We start from the raw sequence: 24,759 nt of genomic DNA, 5'->3' as shown, positions 1-24,759 counted from the left end.
AATCACTAACTCTTTTTTAAAAAAAAAAAATTATTTTCGAAAATTTCTTCTCTCTCATCTCCTTCTATTTATTTATTCTTCTACTAACATCTCTCCCTCACCCACCAAAAATCCGAACCCTCTCTCTCTCTCTCTGAGTTCAAATTTTCTTCTTCTTTTCTTCTACTAACACAAGGACCTCTATACTGTGATATAAAGGATCCATATTATTATTATTATTTTCTCTGTGCCCTCTTCTTTGTCATATGAGCAGGAGCAAGGACAAGAACATTCTTGTTGAAGCAGATCCAGAACCTGAAAGGACTCTGAAGAGAAAATTAAGAGAAGCTAAATTACAACAATCCAGAGATAACCTCTCAGAAATTTTCGAACAGGAAGGGGAGATGGCAGCCGAAAATAATAATAATGCAAGGAGGATGCTTGGTGAATTTACTGCACCTAATTCCAATTTACATGGAAGAAGCATCTCCATTCCTGCCATTGGAGCAAACAACTTTGAGCTGAAACCTCAATTAGTTTCTCTGATGCAGCAGAACTGCAAGTTTCATGGACTTCCATCTGAAGATCCTTTTCAGTTCTTAACTGAATTCTTGCAGATATGTGATACTGTTAAGACTAATGGAGTAGATCCTGAAGTCTACAGGCTCATGCTTTTCCCTTTTGCTGTAAGAGACAGAGCTAGAATATGGTTGGACTCTCAACCCAAAGACAGCCTGAACTCTTGGGATAAGCTGGTCATGGCTTTCTTAGCCAAGTTCTTTCCTCCTCAAAAGCTGAGCAAGCTTAGAGTGGATGTTCAAACCTTCAAACAAAAAGATGGTGAATCCCTCTATGAAGCTTGGGAAAGATACAAACAGTTGACCAAAAAGTGTCCTTCTGACATGCTTTCAGAATGGACCATCCTGGATATATTCTATGATGGTTTATTTGAATTAGCTAAGATGTCATTGGATACTTCTGCAGGTGGATCCATTCACCTAAAGAAAATGCCTGCAGAAGCTCAAGAACTCATTGAGATGGTTGCTAATAACCAGTTCATGTACACTTCTGAGAGGAATCCTGTGAGTAATGGGACGCCTATGAAGAAGGGAGTTCTTGAAGTTGATACTTTGAATGCCATATTGGCTCAGAATAAAATATTGACTCAGCAAGTCAATATGATTTCTCAGAGTCTGAATGGGATGCAAGCTGCATCCAACAGTACTCAAGAGACATCTTCTGAAGAAGAAGCTTATGATCCTGAGAACCCTGCAATAGCAGAGGTGAATTACTTAGGTGAACCTTATGGAAACACCTATAATCCATCATGAAGAAATCATCCAAATCTCTCATGGAAGGATCAAAGGCCTCAACAAGCCTTTAATAATGGTGGAAGAAACAGGTTTAGCAATAGCAAGCCTTTCCCATCATCCACTCAGCAACAGACAGAGAATTCTGAGCAGAATCCATCTAGCTTAGCAAACTTAGTCTCTGATCTATCTAAGGCCACTGTAAGTTTCATGAATGAAACAAGGTCTTCCATTAGAAATTTGGAAGCACAAGTGGGCCAGCTGAGTAAAAGGATCACTGAAATCCCTCCTAGTACTCTCCCAAGCAATACAGAAGAGAATCCAAAAGGAGAGTGCAAGGCCATTGATATCACCAAAATGGCCGAACCCAAAGAGGGAGAGGAGGACGTGAATCCCAGTGAGGAAGACCTCCTGGGACGTCCAGTGATCAATAAGGAGTTTCCCTCTGAGGAACCAAAGGAATCTGAGGCTCATCTAGAGACCATAGAGATTCCATTGAACCTCCTTATGCCCTTCATGAGCTCTGATGAGTATTCCTCTTCTGAAGAGAATGAGGATGTCACTGAAGAGCAAGCTGCCAAGTTCCTTGGTGCAATCATGAAGCTGAATGCCAAATTATTTGGCATTGAAACTTGGGAAGATGAACCTCCCTTGTTCATCAATGAACTAAGTGATCTGGATCAACTGACATTGCCTCAGAAGAGACAGGATCCTGGAAAGTTCATAATACCTTGTACCATAGGCACCATGATCTTTAAGGCTCTGTGTGACCTTGGTTCAGGAATAAACCTCATGCCCCTCTCTGTAATAGAGAAACTGGGAATCTATGGGGTGCAAGCTGCTAAAATCTCATTAGAGATGGCAGATAATTCAAAAAAACAGGCTTATGGACAAGTAGAGGACGTGTTAGTAAAGGTTGAAGGCCTTTACATCCCTGCTGATTTCATAGTCCTGGATACAGGAAAGGAAGAGGATGAATCCATCATCCTAGGAAGACCTTTCCTAGCCACAGCAAGAGCTGTGATTGATGTGGACAGAGGAGAATTAATCCTTCAATTGAATGAGGATAACCTTGTGTTTACAACTCAAGGATCTCTCTCTGCATCCATGGAGAGGAAGCATAAAAAGCTTCTCTCAAAGCAGAGTCAAACAAAGCCCCCACAGTCAAACTCTAAGTTTGGTGTTGGGAGGCCACAACCAAATTCTAAGTTTGGTGTTGAACTCCCATATCCAAACTCTAAGTTTGGTGATTGGAGAGTCTCAACAATGCTCTGAACATCTGTGAGGCTCCATGAGAGCCCACTGTCAAGCTATTGACATTAAGGAAGCGCTTGTTGGGAGGCAACCCAATTTTTATTTATCTAACTATATTTTTCTTAGTTATATGTCTTTGTAGGTTCATGATCATGTGGAGTCACAAAATAAATATAAAAATTGAAACGGGAATCAAAAACAGCAGAAGAAAAATCACACCCTGGAGGAAGCATCTGCCTGGCGTTCAACGCCAGAACAAAGCATGGTTCTGGCGCTGAACGCCCAAAATGGGCAGCATCCTGGCACTGAACGCCCAGAACAAGCATGGTTCTGGCGTTCAACGCCAGAAATGGCAACAAATGGGCGTTGAACACCCAAAATGGGCAACAACCTGGCGTTGAACGCCCAGAGTTGTGTGCAAGGGCATTTTACATGCCTAAATTGGTGCAGGGATGTAAATGCCTTGACACCTCAGGATCTGTGGACCCCACAGGATCATCTCAGGATCTGTGGACCCCACAGGATCCCCACCTACCTCATCATCTCTCTTTCCATTCATGATCATCCCTTCTGTTTTCCATTTACCACTCACATCCATACACCCACTACCTTCAAAATTTAACATCTCTCTCCCACCCAATCCCACCCATATGGCCGAATACACACATCCATCCATCTCCTCCAGATCTTCTTCTTCTTCTTCTATTCTTTCTTCTTTTGCTCGAGGGCGAGCAACATTCTAAGTTTGTTGTGGTAAAAGCATAGCTTTTTTGTTTTTTCCATAACCATTGATGGCACCTAAGGCTAGAGAAACCTCTAGAAAGAGGAAAGAGAAGACAAAAGCTTCCATCAAGGGTCTATAGCTCAGTGGTAGAACATTTGACTGCAAATCAAGAGATTCCTGAGATACCTCAGGGGATACATTTTCTTCCACACAATTATTGGAGGCAACTAAGGGTGGAACATCAAGAGCACTCCATCATCCTTCATGAAATTAAAGAAGATCAAAAATCAATGAGGGAGGAGCAACAAAGACAAGGAAGAGACATAGAAGAGCTCAAGGACATCATTGGTTCCTCAAGAAGGAAACGCCACCATCACTAAGGTGGATTCATTCCTTGTTCTTATTTCTTCTGTTTTTCGTTTTCTATGTTATGTGCTTATCTATGTTTGTGTCTTCATTACATGATCATTAGTAGTTAGTGACTATGTCTTAAAGTTATGAATGTCCTATGAATCCATCACCTTTCTTAAATGAAAAATGTTTTAATTCAAAAGAACAAGAAGTACATGAGTTTTGAATTTATCCTTGAACTTAGCTTAATTATATTAATGTGGTGACAATGCTTCTTGTTTTCTGAATGAATGCTTGAACAGTGCATATGTCTTTTGAAGTTGTTGTTTAAGAATGTTAAATATGTTGGCTCTTGAAAGAATAATGACTAGGAGACATGTTATTTGATAATCTGAAAAATCATAAAAATGATTCTTGAAGCAAGAAAAAGCAGCAAAGAACAAAGCTTGCAGAAAAAAAAAATAGGCGAAAAAAAATAGAAAAAAAAAAGAGAAAAAGCAAGCAGAAAAAGCCAATAACCCTTAAAACCAAAAGGCAAGGGAAATAAAAAGGATCCCAAGGCTTTGAGCATCAGTGGATAGAAGGGCCTAAAGGAATAAAATCCTGGTCTAAGCGGCTAAACCAAGCTGTCCGTAACCATGTGCTTGTGGCGTGTAGGTGTCAAGTGAAAACTTGAGACTGAGCGGTTAAAGTCAAGGTCCAAAGCAAAAGAAGAGTGTGCTTAAGAACCCTGGACACCTCTAATTGGGGACTTTAGCAAAGCTGAGTCACAATCTGAAAAGGTTCACCCAATTATGTGTCTGTGGCATTTATCTATCCGGTGGTAATACTGGAAAACAAAGTGCTTAGGGCCACGGCCAAGACTCATAAAGAAGCTGTGTTCAAGAATCCTCATACTGAACTACGAGAATCAATAACACTATCTGAACTCTGAGTTCCTATAGAAGCCAATCATTCTAAACCTCAATGGATAGAGTGAGATGCCAAAACTATTCAAGAGGCAAAAAGCTATAAGTCCCGCTCATCTGATTGGAGCTATGTTTCATTGATAGTTTGGAATTTATAGTATATTCTCTTCTTTTTATCCTATTTGATTTTCAGTTGCTTGGGGACAAGCAACAATTTAAGTTTGGTATTGTGATGAGCGGATAATTTATACGCTTTTTGACATTGTTTTTAGTATGTTTTTAGTAGAATCTAGTTACTTTTAGGGATGTTTTCATTAGTTTTTATGTTAAATTCACATTTCTGGACTTTACTATGAGTTTGTGTGTTTTTCTGTGATTTCAGGTATTTTCTGGCTGAAATTGAGGGACTTGAGCAAAAATCAGATTCAGAGGTTGAAGAAGGACTACTGATGCTGTTGGATTCTGACCTCCCTGCACTCAAAGTGGATTTTCTAGAGCTACAGAACTCGAAATGGCGCGCTTCCAATTGTGTTGCAAAGTAGACATCCAGACTTTCCAGCAAAAAATAATAGTCCATACTTTGGCCAAGAATAGACGATGCAAATTGGCGTTCAACGCCAGCTCTCTGCCCAATTCTGGCGTCCAGCGCCAGAAAAGGATCCAAAACCAGAGTTGAACGCCCAAACTGGCACAAATACTGGCGTTCAACTCCAAGAAAGACTTCTACACGTGCAACACTCAAGCTCAGCCCAAGCACACACCAAGTGGGCCCCGGAAGTAGATTTATGCATCAATTACTTACTTCTGTAAACCCTAGTAGCTAGTTTATTATAAATAGGAACTTTTACTATTGTATTAGACATCCTGGATTGTATTTTGATCCTGTGATCACGTTTTGGGGGCTGGCCTCTTAGCCATGCCTGGACCTTTCACTTATGTATTTTCAACGGTAGAGTTTCTACACTCCATAGATTAAGGTGTGGAGCTCTGCTGTTCCTCAAAGATTAATGCAAAGTACTACTGTTTTCTATCCAATTTATTTTATTTCGCTTCTAAGATATTCATTTGCTCTTCAACCTGAATGTGATGAACGTGACAATCATCATCATTCCCTATGAACGCATGCCTAACAACCACTTCCGTTCTACCTTCGACTGAATGAGTATCTCTTAGATCTCTTAATCAAAATCTTTGTGGTGTAAGCTAGAATGATGGCGGCATTCAAGAGAATCCGGAAAGTCTAAACCTTGTCTGTGGTATTCCGAGTAGGATTCAATGATTGAATGACTGTGACGAGCTTCAAACTCGCGATTGCTGGGCGTAGTGACAGAACGCAAAAGGATAGTAAATCCTATTCCAGCATGATCGAGAACCGACAGATGAATAGCCGTGCCGTGACAGGGTGCGTTGACCATTTTCACTGAGAGGATAGGATGTAAACCATTGACAAGGGTGATGCCTCCAGACGATTAGCCGTGCCGTGACAGGGCATTTGGATCATTTTCCCGAGAGAAGATCGAAAGTAGCCATTGACAATGGTGATGCATTACATAAAGCCAGCCATGGAAAGGAGTAAGACTGATTGGATGAAGACAGCAGGAAAGCAGAGGTTCAGAGGAACGAAAGCATCTCCATACGCTTATCTGAAATTCTCACTAATGAATTACATAAGTATTTCTATCCTTATTTTATTATATTATTTTCGAAAACTCCATAACCATTTGATATCCGCCTGACTGAGATTTACAAGGTGACCATAGCTTGCTTCATACCAACAATCTCCATGGGATTCGACCCTTACTCACGTAAGGTATTACTTGGACGACCCAGTGCACTTGCTGGTTAGTTGTGCGAAGTTGTGAACCATGGTATTGGCATCATATTTTTGGCGCCATTACCAGGGAAAGAAAGAGCAATGAATTTTAAATAATCAAAGTGTAATCACAATTTCTGTGCACCAGTCCTATTCTGATAATAGCGGGAACCGACAGATGATTAGCCGTGCGGTAGCTGTACTTGGTATTTTTCATTCGAGACGAGAAATCCGACAGTTGATTAGCCGTGCAGAGATTGTACCTGGTATTTTTCATCCGAGAGGATCAGACAGTTTGCCATGGAAGGGAGCACGCATGATTGAAAGAAGACAATAGAAAAGCAGAGGTTTAGAAGTAACAAAGCATCTCCAAACGCTTATCTGAAATTCCCACCAATGAATTACATAAGTATCTTTATTTTATTTTATGTTTTATTTATCTTTTAATTATCTAAACCTCATAACCAATTGAATCTGCCTGACTGAGATTTACAAGATGACCATAGCTTGCTTCAAGCCGACAATCTCTGTGGGATCGACCCTTACTCACATAAGGTATTACTTGGACAACCCAGTGCACTTGCTAGTTAGTTGTGCGGAGTTGTGAAAAGTGTGAATCATAATTTCGCCCACCAGTAAACTTAGTATGAGTCAAACAGGCATTTGATTTAACTTGGCAGTGAAAGCACATGAAGGTTCACATAGATGAGTTAAGCAAGATATTATTTGTCACAGAAATCTGACAAACAAATCCTTGAACTAACTAATCCAATGCATATGACGGGAAAAAAAATAAACACAGAAATGCCAGCCAAAATAACCTGTGAAGTGAACTTGATATGAGTCAAGCAACTCCAATTTCAAAGGTGTCAAGTTCAGTTCTAGGTTAAAAGTAAAATAATTTCTTGCAATTTGGACAGCATTCTGGCAGTAAATTGGGTGTTTCGGGATAGCAAGAAGCAGTAAAAAATAGGGTATGTAAGTACATCAAATAGGTAGTAAACAAGATGTAAACACGGATTGCATATACAAGTAAACGACACAAATGACATAAGTAGGGCAGTAGTGAAACAAATCTTATGAAACAGAAGCAGCATAACAGTTACAAGAGTGCATAGAGCATCATACCACATCATTCAGCAAAGTGACAATATTAAGCCAATCAGATAACAGGAACGGAGCACTTATCAGGCCTAAAATCTTCTAACCACATCCTATCTACCTAACAGCATACCTATCTATCTAACCTAACAAGCAGGATCAATCACTATGCTAACTAAAATAACAACAATGAAATGAATAAAAGAAAATAGAGAAACAGGGCAGAAAGTAGGAGCATGGTGAACCTGGAATGGAGAGCAGATAGAATTGAAAAATGGAAGGCAGACGATAAAAACGCCGCTAGAAATGGTGGTGGCGGTGGATTCTGCGGTGGCGTCGGGAGCAGCGCGGGTAGAGGAGCAGAGTAGACCTGTAAATACAGGTCAGAGGTTCAGTAAGGGAGAGGGGTGGAATGGGCAAAGAAAAGAAAAAAGGGTTATGGTAATGATGGCAGGGGTTGATGATTGACGAGTGGCTCACCGGCGGTGGGTCACCGAACGTTAAGCAGAGAAGGAGGGGTGGTGAGAGATGGGGGTAGGCAGAAGATGAAAAGGTGAGATAGAGGAAAGGAGAGGGGTAGAGGTGAGGAGAGGAGAAGAAAGAAAGAGAGGAGAGAAGAAAAGGGGTAGGCGACGGTGGCGGGTTCGGCGCCGAACGGTGGCTGCGGTGATGATTACGGACGGAAAAGAGATGGAGAGGAAATGGAACGTTGGAGGGGGCGAAAGAAATGAGGGATGCGATGTTAGGGTTCTCACGTGGATGGGGTTAAAATTTTTGAATCCACGCGTACGCGTCTTGTACGTGTCCGCGTGGGTGGGCGAAAAAGGAATAGATGTGCAAGCATCATGTACCCTTAGGCATGGATGGAGGGATTGCGCGTTGACGCGTATGCGTACCGTACGCGTCTGCGGGGGTTGGGAGTTGGGCCAGAGGCATAGTGTTGGCCCTATGTTCGCATGACTCTCGGGTTATCAGTATGGGGGCTGCACCAACGCATCGACGCGTACGCATCCGTGTGGGTTGCAGCTTGTGCGAGAAGCCCAATGTTTGCGCCAAAGCCGCGCAACTCTCTGGAAAATGTAGGGAGTTGCGTTCAACGATCGACACGTGCATGTACAGCGTGCGCACGCATCCCTGCCCCCTTTCTTTTTTTTTTTCAGAAGTACTAAAACAACTTAAACTCTCCCTAACACTACCTACAACTCAAAACCAACCAAAAATGCAAATTTACAAAAAAATATTTTGGTTTTCGAAGTGTTTTCAAGTACAAGCAAGGAAACCTTACATCACAAGCAACTAGCAACCAAATTATTAAAACAACTATATGAAGAGGAAACTACCTGTAATGGCAACTCAAATCACTTATTAATCAAATCAGATCTACAAGCGAGTGGAAAAAGTTTACCATGGTGGGGTGTCTCCCACCTAGCACTTTTAGTTTAAGTCCTTAAGTTGGACTTTTGAGGAGCTCTTTGTCATGGTGGCTTGTGTTTGTACTCATCCTTGAATCTCCAAAGATCTTTGCTCCTCAAATGGTTGACAAAAATTCCAACCATCTTTCCCAAACTTGGGTGAAGTTCTACCCAAGATATGAGGTCCCAAAGTTGGTCTTCAAAGTACGATCCGGGATCCCATATTTTATCTTCACACCCGTCTTCAAGTTGATTGTTATGGTTCTTCCATCCGGGTGGTTGACACATATAATCTCTTTAGCACGCCAAGTTCTCTTCCTTCTAAACCCAAACAAGTTTGCATTTCGCCAATCATGGTCCCTATGCTTTAAAGCTTCAACCCTAATGAGCGTAATTCCAAACTTCCAACCACTACACAACTACCTCTTACCATTAATTCCGCAAAGAGCTCTAAGTTGCCCATCCGTTTCAATCAACGCATAGTCAAGTGAGAAAGTGAAGCTTAATGATAAGAATTTTGCCCACTTTAATGTTGTGTTGGATGGTGACTTGAGAAGGGAGACTTCCCCACACTTGGACAATGTGAGGTCTATTTCCTTAGGCTCTTCCTTAGTTATTTCCACCTCTTGACAACTTCTTTCAATTCTTCTTGCTTGTCAACTTCTTCAACAAGGGTACCAATATCACTTGGCTTGGAGTTGTCTTCAATAACGTCAATTCCACAACTAATGGGAAAGGGATCAAGTTTTGATAGGAATTCATTGATGATTGACTCCATCTTTTGATCAACCTCTTCATATTCTTCAATTTTGATATGTTCCAGAGGAGGTTGAGACCCCATGGTTGTTTCACATCTCCTAAAGTTTTAACCACTCTTTCCTTTTTGTCAATAATCGTAGGCTCTTCCAATTGTTCTAACACAAAATACAACTCCTCCTTCTCCACCGGATTTTCTAATCTCTTCTTCATGCTTTGCTCATGTTTTGGTCTATCACATGCAGCTACAGAAGTACCTTGAGTGTTCAAACATTGGTAGGCCAAAGTGTGCACTACCTTGGTCAAGTTGATCACAAACTCTAGGGTGTTCCTTTGCATATCCGCTTGTCCTTGAAGTAGCAATGTGAGAGGGTCATCTATTGGGGCCTGGGGTGGATAAGAAGGTTCATCATTTTGGAGAAAATGTTCATAGTAGGAAGGTGGTTCTACTTGAGAATGGTATAGAGATTGTATGTGTTGAGGTGGTTCTTGGTAGTAATCATGATAGGGTTGTGGTGGTTCTAAAGGTTCTTGCTCATAATGGTCGCAAGGATATGGTATGGGTGATTGGTCATATGGTGGATATGGATCATAGGAAGGTGTTTGGTAAAGAAAGGCTTGTGAGTGTGGTTGGGGTTCATGTTGATGATAAGATTCATAGGTGCTCATACCCTGAGTCGAGCTACCCAACCTGGAATGATTGGCGACAAAGCGACCGACCTCTTCAGGTCAGGCTACCCGACCTCTTCTCAAAGAGGTTGGCCAAATCAAAAAAGAGCCCAGTAAAAGGTCCAAATAGAGGAACGCGACCCAAATCCAAAGGCAATCCAAGCCTATAGAGATAAAGGCGGTTCCCTTGAAGATAAGCTGACTTCACCCAAAATAAAGATAAGATAAGATAAGATAACTAACTTATCTTATCAGAAAGGTCAGCACCATCTACTATAAATACACTGGAGCACCCACGTATAACTCATACTTTGATTCTACATAAAACCTGTTTAATACCCATGCTAACTTAAGCATTGGAGTCTCTTGCAGCTACCCCCCACCTTCCGGTGGCCAAGGATCAGCAATGCTGTAAGTCCAACAAGTCAGATACAACAGCTCCGGCCGCCATCAGTCAGCCGGACACGCTATCTCCGACCAGTACAGAAGATCTCGTCCGAGATCGACCTCCAGTTTCAGGTAACCCTCGGAACATTGGTGCCGTTGCCGGGGAACCTGGAAGTCATCCCAACACCATGGCGGACGGCCATGACAACGACCACGATTCAGATCTAGAAAATAGAACGCCGCACAAGAACGCAGACACTACATTGAAGGATACTCCGGAATCCAACGGGGATAAAAACACATCAAATCCCGGGGTAATAGAAGCACTTCAAGGCCGCTTAAAACAACTTGAAAAAGAAACCCAACAATAACGAGAGGTCGAGAAGGATCTACAAAGAGAGGTATGGCGGCATCGAGAATTGGAAGATAAACTACTGCAACTAGAAGCCGATCTCAAATCAAAAGCTCCTCGGACCGCTCCTGAGGAAAATTCATGCAAAGAACAAGATCCATTCACCAGGGAAATCATGAAAACAAAAATTCCAAAAGACTTTAAACTCTCGGATATGATTTTGTATGATGGCACCACAGATCCCAACCATCATCTTAGCAATTTCAGAAGCAGAATGTACCTCACCGACGCCTCAGATGCCGTTTGCTGTAAAGCCTTTCCAACAACTCTCACGAAGACAGCAATCAGATGGTTCGACAACCTACCTCCCAAGTCCATCTCAAACTTTGACGACTTGGCCAAAAAGTTCCTGGCCAGATTTTTCATCCAGAAAGATAAGGCCAAGCACGCTCCCAGTTTACTAGGGATCAAGCAAGGAGATCGGGAGAGCCTCCGCAACTACATGGAAAGATTCAACAAAACATGCATGGACATACAAAGCTTACCAACAGAGGCCGCCATCATGGGACTCATCAACGGCCTACGAGAGGGACCTTTTAGCCAATCTATATCAAAGAAGTACCCTACCTCCTTAGACGAAGTCCAAGAGCGAGCAGAAAAATATATCAACATGGAAGAAAATGCTCGGTTGGGAGAAACCTCAAAATCTGGGACCCCCTATCGAGATAAAGACAAGGAATCCAAAAGGAAAGAAGATCGACAAGGGGAGAAAATAAAAAAATACCATAATTACACTCCTCTCAGGGCATCCCTGGTCGACGTATATAAAGAAGTCTGCCATACAGAGAAAATCCCCCTAGCGCGGCCACTCAAAGGAAAAAGGGGAGGAGGAAACCAGAAGGAATACTATGAATACCATCGAGTCCGAGGGCACTCCACCAATGAGTGCTTCGACTTAAAAAATATCATAGAAAAATTGGTGAGAGAAGGAAAATTAGATCGATTTCTGGCTACCCGAGATGATGACCAAAGAAAGAGACGAAGGGACGAAGATGCCAGACGAACTGAACGATCACCTCAGACACCAGAGAGACACGTCCACATGATACACGGCGGATTCGCAGGAGGTGAGATCTCCAAATCATCTCGCAAAAGATATCTCAAAGAAGTATATCATGTCGAGGGAAAGGAGGAAGCACCCGACATCCCTGTGATAACATTCACTAAAGAGGACGCATCTGGCATCATCCCGGGACACGACGATCCCATGGTCATCACTATTATACTGGCGAAAGCTAATCTACATCGCACATTAATAGACCAAGGGAGCTCCACCGACATCTTATTCAAAACTGCCTTCGACAAGCTCGGCTTGGAAGAAAGGGAGCTTAAGGCATACCCGAACAGCTTGTTCGGACTGGGAGATACCCCAGTACAACCACTAGGATACGTATCACTACACACAACCTTCGGAAAAGGGAACCAATACAAGACGCTCAAGATAGACTACATTGTGGTCAACGTGAGTTCAGCCTACAATGCCCTAATAGGTCGGACCACATTAAATCAACTTGGCGCAATAGTCTCGACCCCACATCTATGCATGAAATTCTCAACTGCAGAAGGGATAGCTACAATAAAAGCGGATCAAAAGATGGCACGCCGCTGTTTTAACGAAAGTCTAATCCTCAGAGGCAGAGGAGAAGAGTTTCATACAATTGAACTTGGCAGAGTTCAGCGACGAGAAGAACTCCGTCTACAGCCAAAAGACGAGGAGACACCACGGACAAAACAACTAATATCGGGACGATCCTAAGAGGAGACTCAAAAGAATTACTGATACAATTCTTATGTGATAATGTCGATCTCTTCGCATGGAAAGCCGCAGACATGCCAGGCATAAACCCTAAGCTAATATGCCACAAGTTGGCGGTCTATCCAGGATCTCGGCCGGTGCAGCAGAGACGAAGAAAACTTGGGCCAGAGCGATCCCAAGCTGTGGAAGAGCAGGTACAGGCACTACTGGAGGCAGGATTCATAAGAGAAGTCAAGTACCCACTATGGCTAGCCAACGTCGTCTTGGTGAAAAAATCAAATGGGAAGTGGCGAATGTATACCGATTACACCGATCTCAACAAAGCCTGCCCAAAAGATCCTTACCCACTCCCAAGTATCGACACTTTGGTAGATGCTTCCTCTGGGTATAGATACCTCTCGTTTATGGACGCATACTCGGGATACAACCAAATCCCCATGTATCCACCAGATCAAGAAAAGACCTCGTTTTTAACGCCGAAAGTAAATTACTGCTACATCGTGATGCCCTTCAGTCTCAAGAACGCAGGAGCTACTTATCAAAGGCTGATGAATAAAGTCTTCTCAGACCACATTGGAAAAATCATGGAAGTTTATGTGGACGACATGTTGATAAAGACACAAAGCGAAGATACATTATTGTCCGACCTGGCTCAAGTGTTCGACACTATAAGGAAGCACGACATGCGACTCAATCCTGCAAAATGCACCTTTGCGGTGGAAGCAGGCAGATTCCTAGGTTTCATGCTCACACAAAGAGGAATTGAAGTAAACCTGGATAAATGCCAAGCCATACTCAACATGAAGAGCCCCACCTGTGTCAAAGAAGTGTAGCAACTCAACGGGAGATTGGCCGCCCTATCCAGATTTTTAGCAGGGGCAGCGATAAGATCTCTCCCCTTCTATGCTACTTTAAGGAAGGGAAAGCAGTTCGAATGGACGACAGAATGTGAACAAGCCTTCCAAAACGTCAAGGAGTTCTTAGGACGGCCGCCTATCTTATCTCGACCACAAGAAGGAGAACCGCTCATATTATATCTCGCAGTAGGAAGCCAAGCAATAGCCTCAGCACTAGTCAGAGAAGACAAAAGTGGGCAACAACCCGTCTACAGGGATCCGAGTTGAACTACCAGAAAATAGAAAAATTTGCCTACACCCTCATTCTAACGTCTCGACGACTTCGCCCGTACTTCCAGGCTCACACCATTAGGGTTCGAACCAACCAGCCCATAAAAGGAATATTGCAGAAAATAGATCTGGCAGGCAGAATTTTACAATGGGCGGTCGAGCTATCCGAGTTCGACCTCCAATATGAAGCTCGGACGGCCATCAAATCACAATATCTGGCCGACTTCATCGCAGAATTCACAGATGCCCTGGAAATTCCCACAGAATGGAATCTCTATGTTGACGGTTCTTCAAATAAGACTGGAAGCGGCGCAGGTGTGATAATAGAAAGTAACCAAGGAACCCAAGTTGAGCTCTCCCTCAAGTTTGGGTTCCCGGCTTCAAATAACCAGGCGGAATATGAAGTGTTATTAGCTGGTTTGAAGCTGGCTAAAGAGGTTGGAGCTCAAAAACTCAACATCTACAGTGATTCACAAGTAGTCACCTCACAGATAACGGGGAACTACCAAGCCAAAGATCCCACCATGAAAAAGTATTTGGATAAAACCAAAGAACAGCTCAGACTCCTCGGGGAATATAAGATCTGCCACATACCCCGCGGACAAAATGCCCGAGCTGACGCACTCTCGAAACTAGTCAACACCAAACCAAAGGGCAACAATAGAAGCCTCATCCAGAAAATGCTACAGAACCCATCAATCTCGGAAGAAGAAAAGATCCTAGCCATAACAGAGCAGGATCAAGGATGGATGACTCCCATAATTAACTACCTCAAAGCAGAAACACTCCCCACGGACGAAAAAGAGGCGAAGAGGTTAAAACGGGAGGCTCAGTACTACACCATCATAAACAACACCCTGTATAAAAGAGGGATCTCAATACCACTACTAAAATGTGTGCCGACCTCGAACACAAGGGAAGTTTTAGAAGAAGTACACAGTGGTATTTGTGGCAATCATCTCGGGGCACAAGCTCTCACCAAAAAGGTACTGCGGGCGGGATTCTACTGGCCAACCCTACAGAAAGAGGCTATAGAATTTGTAAAGACATGTCCACCATGTCAGAAACATGCCAACTTCCACATCGCCCCGCCAGAGGAGCTCATCAGTGTAACCTCGCCTTGGCCATTTGCAAAATGGGGACTTGATCTTCTCGGACCCTTTCCCCAAGGATCAGGACAAGTAAAATTCCTCATAGTCGGAGTAGACTATTTTACAAAATGGATTGAGGCAGAGCCCCTAGCCAATGCCACCGCTCAAAGAAGCCAAAAATTCCTATACAGGAACATTGTCAAGAGGTTTGGGGTTCCATACTCTATCACCACAGACAATGGCACTCAATTCACAGATGCAGGCTTCAGGAGACTAGTAGCCGACTTGAATATAATGCACTAATTCACCTCCGTCGAACACCCTCAAGCCAATGGATAGGCAGAAGCCGCCAACAAAGTCATATTGGCTTGGTTGAAACGGAGACTATAAGATGCAAAGGGAGCTTGGGCCGAAGAACTTCCACAAGTCCTATGGGCATATCGAATAACGCCACACTCCACCACAAATGAATCACCCTTTCGACTAGCATATGGAGTGGAGGCAATGATCCCAGTAGAGATCGAGGAAGGGTCATCCAGAGTAGTCCACTATAATGAGGAAGCAAACTTCCAACTTCAGAGGGAAGAGCTCGACCTACTACCTGAAATCCAAGAAAGAGCTCGGATCAGGGAAGAAGCACTAAAGCGTCGAATGGCTTCCAGATATAATCAAAGGGTAGTGCCGAGAGGTTTCATAGAGAACGATCTCATCCTAATCCGAAATGATATTGGAACAACTCGACCAGGAGAAGGAAAGTTGGCAGCAAACTGGAAAGGACCTATCGAGTTGTAAAAGTACTTGGGAAGGGCTACTACAGACTGTCCGAACTCGATGGACGAGAGCTTCCCAGATCATGGCATGCCTGCAACCTAAGAAGGTACTACAGCTAGAAAAAGTAAAAAATCTCACTATTGGATGCACTCTTTTTCCTGAAAAGGTTTTTTAATGAGGCACCAAGTTGAGACTCAAACACTATTCAACATAAAGGGATGAGAAATTCCCACATGTATATATTTGCACTTTCCTTTGAATAAAATATATATTAGATATTCTACAAGTTTTCAAGACGCATTAATCTGAAGCATTCATCATCCGATTATAAAGCAACAGATCGGCAGAAAGTGAATAACAATTTCACTACACGATCACGATAAAGACAATCGTCCGATAAAGGTGAAAATGCGACTCACCCAAAAGACGATCTAAAGATAGCAACCACTTTCTACAAATCGGAAAAGATGAACACAGAATAATTTAAGAAGTTATCGAAAGTGATCCGAAAAAGAACCTGACGAGGTCTTATGGATTGCTAAATAATAACTTAAAGACTGGCCGACGTTAAGAAGTCGGACCAAGTCAACCCAAGTTATAAGTAAACCCTGGAAAGAGGTCTGGCCAACCCTATTAAAGAGGATTACTTTAACTTAGAAGGGCCCGACATGACAAAGTCATCCCAAAATGAAAAGTTATAAAAGTAGTCCCTGAAAGAGACCTGACAAAGGTCCAAAAAAGAGGACAACAAAAATAACTTAGAAAGAGATCGACCTAACGAAGTCGGTCTCCTACAAAAACAAAAGTTATAGAAGTAATCCCTGAAAGAGACCTGACAAAGGTCCAAGAAAGAGGATTAAAAAAATAACTTAGAAGAGATCGACCTAACGAAGTCGGTCTCCTACAAAAACAAAAGTTATAGAAGTAATCCCTGAAAGAGACCTGACAAGGGTCCAAGAAAGAGGATTACAAAAATAGCTTAGAGAGAACCGACATGATGAAGTCGGCCCAACCAAGCCACAAAGTTACAAAAAGTAATCCATAAAAGAGACCCACCAAGGTCCAACTAAAGAATGGTTTACTAAAGATAACTGAGAAAAATCGACACGATGACGTTGGCCAATTACAAAATAATTTGGAATAAGACGACGTAAAGAAGTCAGTTATGGACTAAGGATCCACGCATATACAAAACAGATCAAAGAGACTGAGCAGCAAGGAGTTAGGACAGATGCAAACAAGCGTGACACAAAATAAACAAACTTCAGGGTCAAACCCAAAAGCTTAGGAGCTACTCGTTGTGTTTTGTTTTAATGGGTTGCTAAAAGCAACCAAAAAGAGTGTCATCAAAAGATACCAACCACAAAATAAAGAGTTAAAAGCCCACAAGCCGGGCCAACTACACAGATATCTAAAAACTAAAGATCAGAAGACCTTTTAACAGCATCAGTTTGAGGAGAAAGAGGGCGAGCCTGGAGAGGAATAGCATCCACAGTACCATCGTCCCGGTTTAAGATTTGGCAGTCAGTATCAGAAGCAGGAGGGCCGACCTCAGCAGGAGGAACAGTAGGAGTTGACACCTTGGCAGAAGGAACAGGGAGAGGTTCAACATCATCATCATCCTCATCATCAGGGATAACCTTACCATCCCTGATGACATTTTCCAGGCTAAAGAGAGTGAGGTCAGCCTCGGGTGCAATAATCCGAACCTGCTCCTTCAGGTTCTCGTAAGCAGCAGTCACACTGCCAACGAGATGACCTTGGAGCTCAAAGTAATCAGCTTGGGCATTCTCCATCTCCTCCCTCAGGCGCACCACCTCCCGATAAGATGTCACATAACTGTCCTTATGTCTCATAGCCGTATCCTCGGCCAGCTTCACCGAAGCTGCTAGAGAGAGGAAACTCGCCTTCTCATTCTCCAGATCCTTCTCCAACTTGGCTACCTTTACCTCAAGCTCCTCCTTCAGGCCCTTCATCCGGTCGAACTCCTATTTAGCCTCCTCCATAAATTCCTTAGTGGCATGGAGAGGAAGATTCTGAGCAGTTCGGTACAAGGCAGCCCCCATGTATGCCATTTTAACACTGTTTCGGGTCATAAAATCCAGATGGCGAAGGATTGACACATCATCCATGGGGAGGGTACCGTAGGGACCAATCTGCTGATCTACAAATTCGATTGCATTAAAATCAGGGGCGTCAAGGTTGAAGACCTCAGTTGTTTTTTGTTTCTTATTGGGAGGAGCACCAGAAGTAGCAGCTGAAGACTGTGGAGGCTCGGCCAGACGAACCCGAGGAGTCGGGATCACTTTCCTCGGCCCAGGAGAACTCGGCACGGGCGGCTTCACTTGCACTTTGGAAGATCCCTCCCCGACCGCCTTGGCCAAGATGTTTTGAGCAGCAGCAGCCTTCTTCGCCTTCTTGTAGGCCTTCGTGGAATCATTATTTTTTGACATCTCTGAAAATACAGAATTAACCACAAAATACAAGTTACAACATAGAAGAAGAAAAGCTCAGAAGCAAATATAAAAACAAATCAGACAGTACCCAAAGCAGTTCGAACCAAAGATGGATCACTCAAAAATCTCTTCGTATTCAGATAGGGTGGTTTCCCCCACAAATCTTCAAGAACAACTACAAAAGCCCACTCAACCTCATTAAGCATCTCCCATGTATAAGGTGGCACTCTCACATTCTTTTGCCACTCTAGAGGAAAAGCAGGCTCGTCATTTTCATCAAGAAAAAAGTGGCGGACCCCCTCAACAGCACGGACTCGGAAGAAATAGTTCTTAAAATCTTTAAACGACTCGTCATACATGGCAAAAACTTTATGCCCCTGGGCCGATCTGAAAGAAACCCAGGAAGCTTTCTTTTTCGAGGAACCTCCGGGTTTGGCCGAGACAAAAAGATAAAGGAAAAGAGTTTCAGAAGGTGTTATGCCTAACTCTTAGCAAAGCAGTTGAAATATTTTGATAAAACCCCAGGAATTCGGATGAAGCTGGGATGGAGCAATGTTACATGACCACAACAGGTCGGTTTCAAAAGCGGTAAAAGGAAAAATAACGTCTAACTGACTAAAGAAGTATTCGTAAGAATAGAAGAAGGGACGCTCCCCCTCGACGAAAGTAGAAAAGCAAGCCCTCTCATTAGAATCAGGAGCTACAAGTTCATAATCCCTCTCCCGGGGACTGCTACTACAAATCCTATGACACCTCCTCAGTTCTACACAAAATTCAGCATCCACGACAGAGACACACATTAGGAACTTTGGAAGACACCTCTACAATGTTATTGCGAGAAGACATGACACCGACTAATCCTACAAATAAGAAAAGAAGATTGGATTACTAAAAAAAAAAAAATCTCGGACGAGGGGCAAAGCAACTCGACAAAAATGACACAGGCAAACACATAGGAAAGGAAAACCCCAAGACTCAAACCAAAGTCCTGGGGCATCCTTTGGAGGCAGAAACAAGGCAAGGTTTCAGGAAATCCCTACAGCTTACGTCCTAGCATTCATCAAAAGAAGGTCTCAAATAACGCAAAAGAAGCAAAAAACACAAAAGTCACTATCTTTCTACAGTTTTACCAACAAAAAGGGCATAGCAAACACCAAAAAGCCAAAAGCAGGAAAATCGTCAAAGATACAACCTTTTTTCAGAATCAAGCAAAAACCATCATCAAAAGCGCAAGAAGAAATAGCAACAACATGCAAAAGCCCTAAAAAAGATTCAAGCAACAAGAAAAGCAAAAAGATTCGCACAAAAAACGAAGAAATTCATGAGCACGCAACAATCAGGCACGGTAAAAGCAGAAAGATTCAAACTTTCGCTGAGCAAAAATAAAATTTTCTAAAACCAGACATATAAAGAAACAGAGGAAGAAAAATCGAACCTGGAGAATAGAAGAAAATCTCGAAAAGAAGCTGAAGAGCAGAAGCAACAAAGCCACCCCTCAAAGTGGAAGCTGCAAAGATGGAAGGAGAAATCTGGAAATCACCCCTCTTCTACAGAAAGCAGTAGCAGAACAGACGTTGCAGAAAGGAACTACGAACTCCAGGCAAGAAACAGAAAATGAGAGAGTAAAGGGAGAAGTTACGAAGAAAGAGAGAAGAAGAGAAATCGTTTTTGATTGAGAAATTCAAAATAAAAATCCAAGAGAAAACGGGGCAATGATGAGCGGATAATTTATACGCTTTTTGGCATTGTTTTTAGTATGTTTTTACTAGGATCTAGTTACTTTTAGGGATGTTTTTATTAGTTTTTATGTTAAATTCATATTTTTGGACTTTACTATGAGTTTGTGTGTTTTTCTGTGATTTCAGGTATTTTCTGGCTGAAATTGAGGGACTTGAGCAAAAATCAAATTCAGAGGTTGAAGAAGGACTGCTGACGCTGTTGGATTCTGACCTCCCTGCACTCAAAGTGGATTTTCTGGAGCTATAGAACTTCAAATGGTGCGCTTCCAATTGCGTTGGAAAGTAGACATCAAGGGATTTATAGAAATATATAATAGTCCATACTTTGAATAAGGATTGACGACGTAAACTGACGTTCAACGCCAGTTTCATGCTGCAGTCTGGCGTCTAGCGCCGGAAACAAGTTGCAAAGTGGAGTTCAACGCCAGAAACACGTTACAAACTGGCGTTCAACTCCAAGAATGATCTCTCCACGTGTAAACTTCAAGCTCAGCCCAAGCACACACCAAGTGGGCCCCGGAAGTGGATTTCTGCATCATTTACTCATTTTTGTAAACCCTAGTAACTAGTTTAGTATAAATAGGACTTTTTATCATCTTCGGAGGAATCTTTTGATTAGTTTTATGCTATCTTAGACCTTTGTGAGGGCTGGCCTCTCGGCCATGCCTGAACCTTTCACTTATGTATTTTTCAATGGTAGAATTTCTACATACCATAGATTAAGGTGTGGAGCTCTGCTGTTCCTTAAAGATTAATGCAAAGTACTACTGTTTTTCTATTCAATTCAACTTATTCCGCTTCTAAAATATTCATTCGTACTTCAATATGATGGATGTGATGATCGTGACAGTCATCATCATTTGCAACTTATGAACGCGTGCCTAACAACCACTTCCGTTCTACCTTAGATTGAATGGATATCTCTTGGATATCTAATACAGGGGACCGAGTCCGAGTTATTAGCGTCTTCGTGGTATAAGTTAGAACCCATGGATGGCCATTTCTGAGATCCGAAAAGTCTAAACCTTGTCTGTGGTATTCCGAGTAGGATCTAGGAAGGGATGGCTGTGACGAGCTTAAAACTCGCGAGTGCTAGGCGTAGTGACAGACGCAAAAAGGATCAATGGATCCTATTCCAGTATGATCGAGAACCGACAGATGATTAGCCGTGCCGTGATAGAGCATTTGGACCTTTTTCACTGAGAGGATGGGATGTAGCCATTGACAACGGTGATGCCCTACATAGAGCTTGCCATGGAAAGGAGTAGGATTGATTGGATGAAGACAGCAGGAAAGCAGAGATCAGAGGAACGAAAGCATCTCTATACGCTTATCTGAAATTCTCACCAATGAATTACATAAGTACCACTATCCTATTTTATATTTTATTTAATTTTCATCCACTGTAATTTCTTAAAACTATTTGAATACGCCTAACTGAGATTTACAAGGTGACCATAGCTTGCTTCAAGCCGACAATCTCCGTGGGATCGACCCGTACTCACGTAAGGTTTATTACTTGGACGACCCAGTGCACTTGCTGGTTAGTTGTGTTGAAGTTGTGACAAATTATGAATTAAGATTAGAGCACCAAGTTTTTGGAGCCATTACCAGGGATCACAATTTCGTGCACCAAGTTTTTGGCGCCGTTGCTGGGGATTGTTCGAGTTTGGACAACTGACGGTTCATCTTGTTGCTCAGATTAGGTAACTTTCTTTTCGTTTTCTTTTCACAAAAAATTTGTTTTCAAAAATCTTTCAAAAAAAAAATTTCTTTTCCTTTTGTTTTCGTAAGTTATTCTAAATTTTTAAGAATGAATTCTAAAGTTTCAAATTGGTATGCTGAAGTTTGGCTGGCCATCAAGCTTTAGACTAACCTGGTATGATTCCTGGAATCTTGATTGAGGACTTTGAATTCATTGCTTCCTTTTCCCTATAGGTTTTCAAAAAAATAAAAATAGACAAAAATCCAAAAAAAAAAACTAATAAAATCATAAAATCAAAAATATTTTTTGTTTCTTGTTTGAGTCTAGAGTCAATTTTTAAGTTTGGTGTCAATTGCATTTTTTCTAAAAAATTTATGCATTTTTCGAAAATTCATGCATTCATAGTGTTCTTCATGATCTTCAAGTTGTTCTTGGTAAGTCTTCTTGTTTGATCTTCATATTTTCTTGTTTTGGGTCTTTTCTTGTTTTTCATATGCATTTTTAATTTGTTAGTTTCTGAAGTTTGAAAATTTCTAAGTTTGGTGTCTTGCATGTTTTTCTTTCATTAAAAATTTTCAAAAAATAAGTCTTGATGTTCATCTTGATCTTCAAAGTGTTCTTGGTGTTCATCTTGACATTCATAGTGTTCTTGCATGCATCATGTGTTTTGATTCATAATTTTCATGTTGTGAGTCATTTTTTATGTTTTTCTCTTTCTTCATTAAAAATTCAAAAATCAAAAAAATATCTTTCCCTTTTCCACTCATAAATTTTCGAAAATTTGAGTTGATTTTTTCAAAACTTTTTAAAATTTAGTTGTTTCTTATGAGTCAAATCAAATTTTCAATTTAAAAATCTTATCTTTTTCAAAATCTTTTTCAACAATCATATCTTTTTCATTTTTCTTATTTATTTTCGAAAATTTTAAAAATATTTTTCAAAAATCTTTTTTTTTAATTTTATATCATATTTTCGAAAATATCATCAACAATTAATGTTTTTGTTCAAAAATTTCAAGTTTGTTACTTACTTGTTAAGAAAGATTCAAACTTTAAGTTCTAGAATCATATCTTGTGATTTCTTGTGAATCAGGTCATTAATTGTGATTTTAAAAATCAAAACTTTTTCAAAACTAATTTCAATCATATCTTTTCAAAAATATCTTTTTATCTTATCTTTTTCCAAATCATATCTTTTTAATCATACCTTTTCATATCATATATTTTTCAAATATCTTTTCTAACTTCTTATCTTCTTATCTTTTAAAAATTGATTTTCAAAATTTGTTTCAACTAACTAATTAACTTTTTGTTTGTTTCTTATCTCTTTCAAAACTACCTAACTAACTATCCCTCTCTAATTTTCGAAAATATCTCCCTCTTTTTCAAAAAAATTCTTTTTAGTTAATTAATTGTTTAAATTTTAATTTTAATTTTAATTCTCCTTTAATTTTCGAAAATCATCAACTTCTTTTCAAAAATTAATTTTCGAAATTTCCTCTCCCTCATCTCCTTCTATTTATTTATTCATCTACTAACACTTCTCCTCACCTCATATGTCTGCTCCTATCCTCACCCTTATGTTTGGATTATTCATTCTTCTTCACTCTTATTCCCTTTCTTCTTCTACTAACACAAAGGAACCTCTCTCTACTGAGGCAAAGAGGATCCTATTATTATTTTCTGTTCCCTTTTTTTTCATATGAGCAGGAGCAAGGACAAGAACATTCTTGTTGAAGCAGACCCTGAACCTGAAAGGACTCTGAAGAGGAAACTAAGAGAAGCTAAATTATAATAATTTAGAGACAACCTTACAGAAATTTTCGAAAAGGAAGAGGAGATGGCAGCCGAAAATAATAATAATGCAAGGAAGATGCTTGGTGACTTTACTGCACCAAATTCCAATTCACATGGAAGAAGCATCTCCATCCCTACCATTGGAGCAAACAATTTTGAGCTTAAACCTCAATTAGTTTCTTTGATGCAACAAACTGCAAGTTTCATGGACTTCCATCTGAAGAACCCTTTCAGTTCTTAACTGAATTCTTGCAGATCTGTGATACTGTTAAGACTAATGGAGTAAATTCTGAAGTCTACAGGCTCATGCTTTTCCCTTTTGCTGTGAGAGACAGAGCTAGAATATGGTTGGATTCTCAACCTAAAGATAGCCTGAACTCTTGGGATAAGCTGGTCACGGCTTTCTTAGCCAAGTTCTTTCCTCCTCTAAAGCTGAGTAAGCTTAGAGTGGATGTTCAAACCTTCAGACAAAAAGAAGGTGAATCCCTCTATGAAGCTTGGGAGAGATACAAGGAACTGACCAAAAAGTGTCCTTCTGACATGCTTTCAGAATGGACCATCCTAGATATATTCTATGATGGTCTGTCTGAATTAGCTAAAATGTCATTGGATACTTCTGCAGGTGGATCCATTCACCTAAAGAAAACGCCTGCAGAAGCTCAAGAACTCATTGACATGGTTGCTAATAACCAGTTCATATACACTTCTGAGAGGAATCCTGTGAGTAATGGGATGCCTCAGAAGAAGGGAGTTATTGAAATTGATACTCTGAATGCCATATTGGCTCAAAATAAAATATTGACTCAACAAGTCAATATGATTTCTAAGAGTCTGAATGGAATGCAAGCTGCATCCAACAGTACTCAAGAGGCATCTTTTGAAGAAGAAGCTTATGATCATGAGAACCCTGCAATAGCAGAGGTGAATTACATGGGTGAACCATATGGAAACATCTATAACCCCTCATGGAGAAATCACCCAAATTTCTCATGGAAGGATCAACAAAAGCCTCAACAAGGCTTTAATAATGGTAGAAGAAATAGGTTTAACAGTAGTAAACCTTTTCCATCATCCACTCAGCAACAGACAGAGAACTCTAAGCAGAATCCATCTAGCTTAGCAAATTTAGTCTCTGATCTATCTAAGGCCACTCTGAGTTTCATGAATGAAACAAGGTCATCCATTAAAAATTTGGAAGCACAAGTGGGCCAGCTGAGTAAAAGGATCACTGAAATCCCTCCT

At 41.2% G+C, this 24,759-nt stretch overlaps 2 non-coding genes across 2 annotated transcripts; both read right to left on the bottom strand.

Annotated features, from left to right (window-relative positions):
• Positions 1-779: 779 nt before the first annotated feature.
• On the bottom strand, positions 780-887 carry LOC112738632 (small nucleolar RNA R71). Its single transcript, XR_003169581.1, has one exon. It is a non-coding gene; the product is annotated as a small nucleolar RNA R71 (small nucleolar RNA).
• A 23,068-nt stretch (positions 888-23,955) lies between these two features.
• LOC112739901 (small nucleolar RNA R71) lies at positions 23,956-24,063 on the bottom strand. Its single transcript, XR_003170838.1, has one exon. It is a non-coding gene; the product is annotated as a small nucleolar RNA R71 (small nucleolar RNA).
• Between the last annotated feature and the right edge of the window lie 696 nt (positions 24,064-24,759).

The sequence above is a fragment of the Arachis hypogaea genome, chromosome 13 (genome assembly GCF_003086295.3).
Source record: "Arachis hypogaea cultivar Tifrunner chromosome 13, arahy.Tifrunner.gnm2.J5K5, whole genome shotgun sequence".
In the NCBI taxonomy this organism is placed as follows: Eukaryota; Viridiplantae; Streptophyta; class Magnoliopsida; order Fabales; family Fabaceae; genus Arachis; species Arachis hypogaea.
The sequence above is the reverse complement of the archived record's forward strand: the minus strand, read 5'-3'. Positions and strand labels throughout refer to the sequence as shown.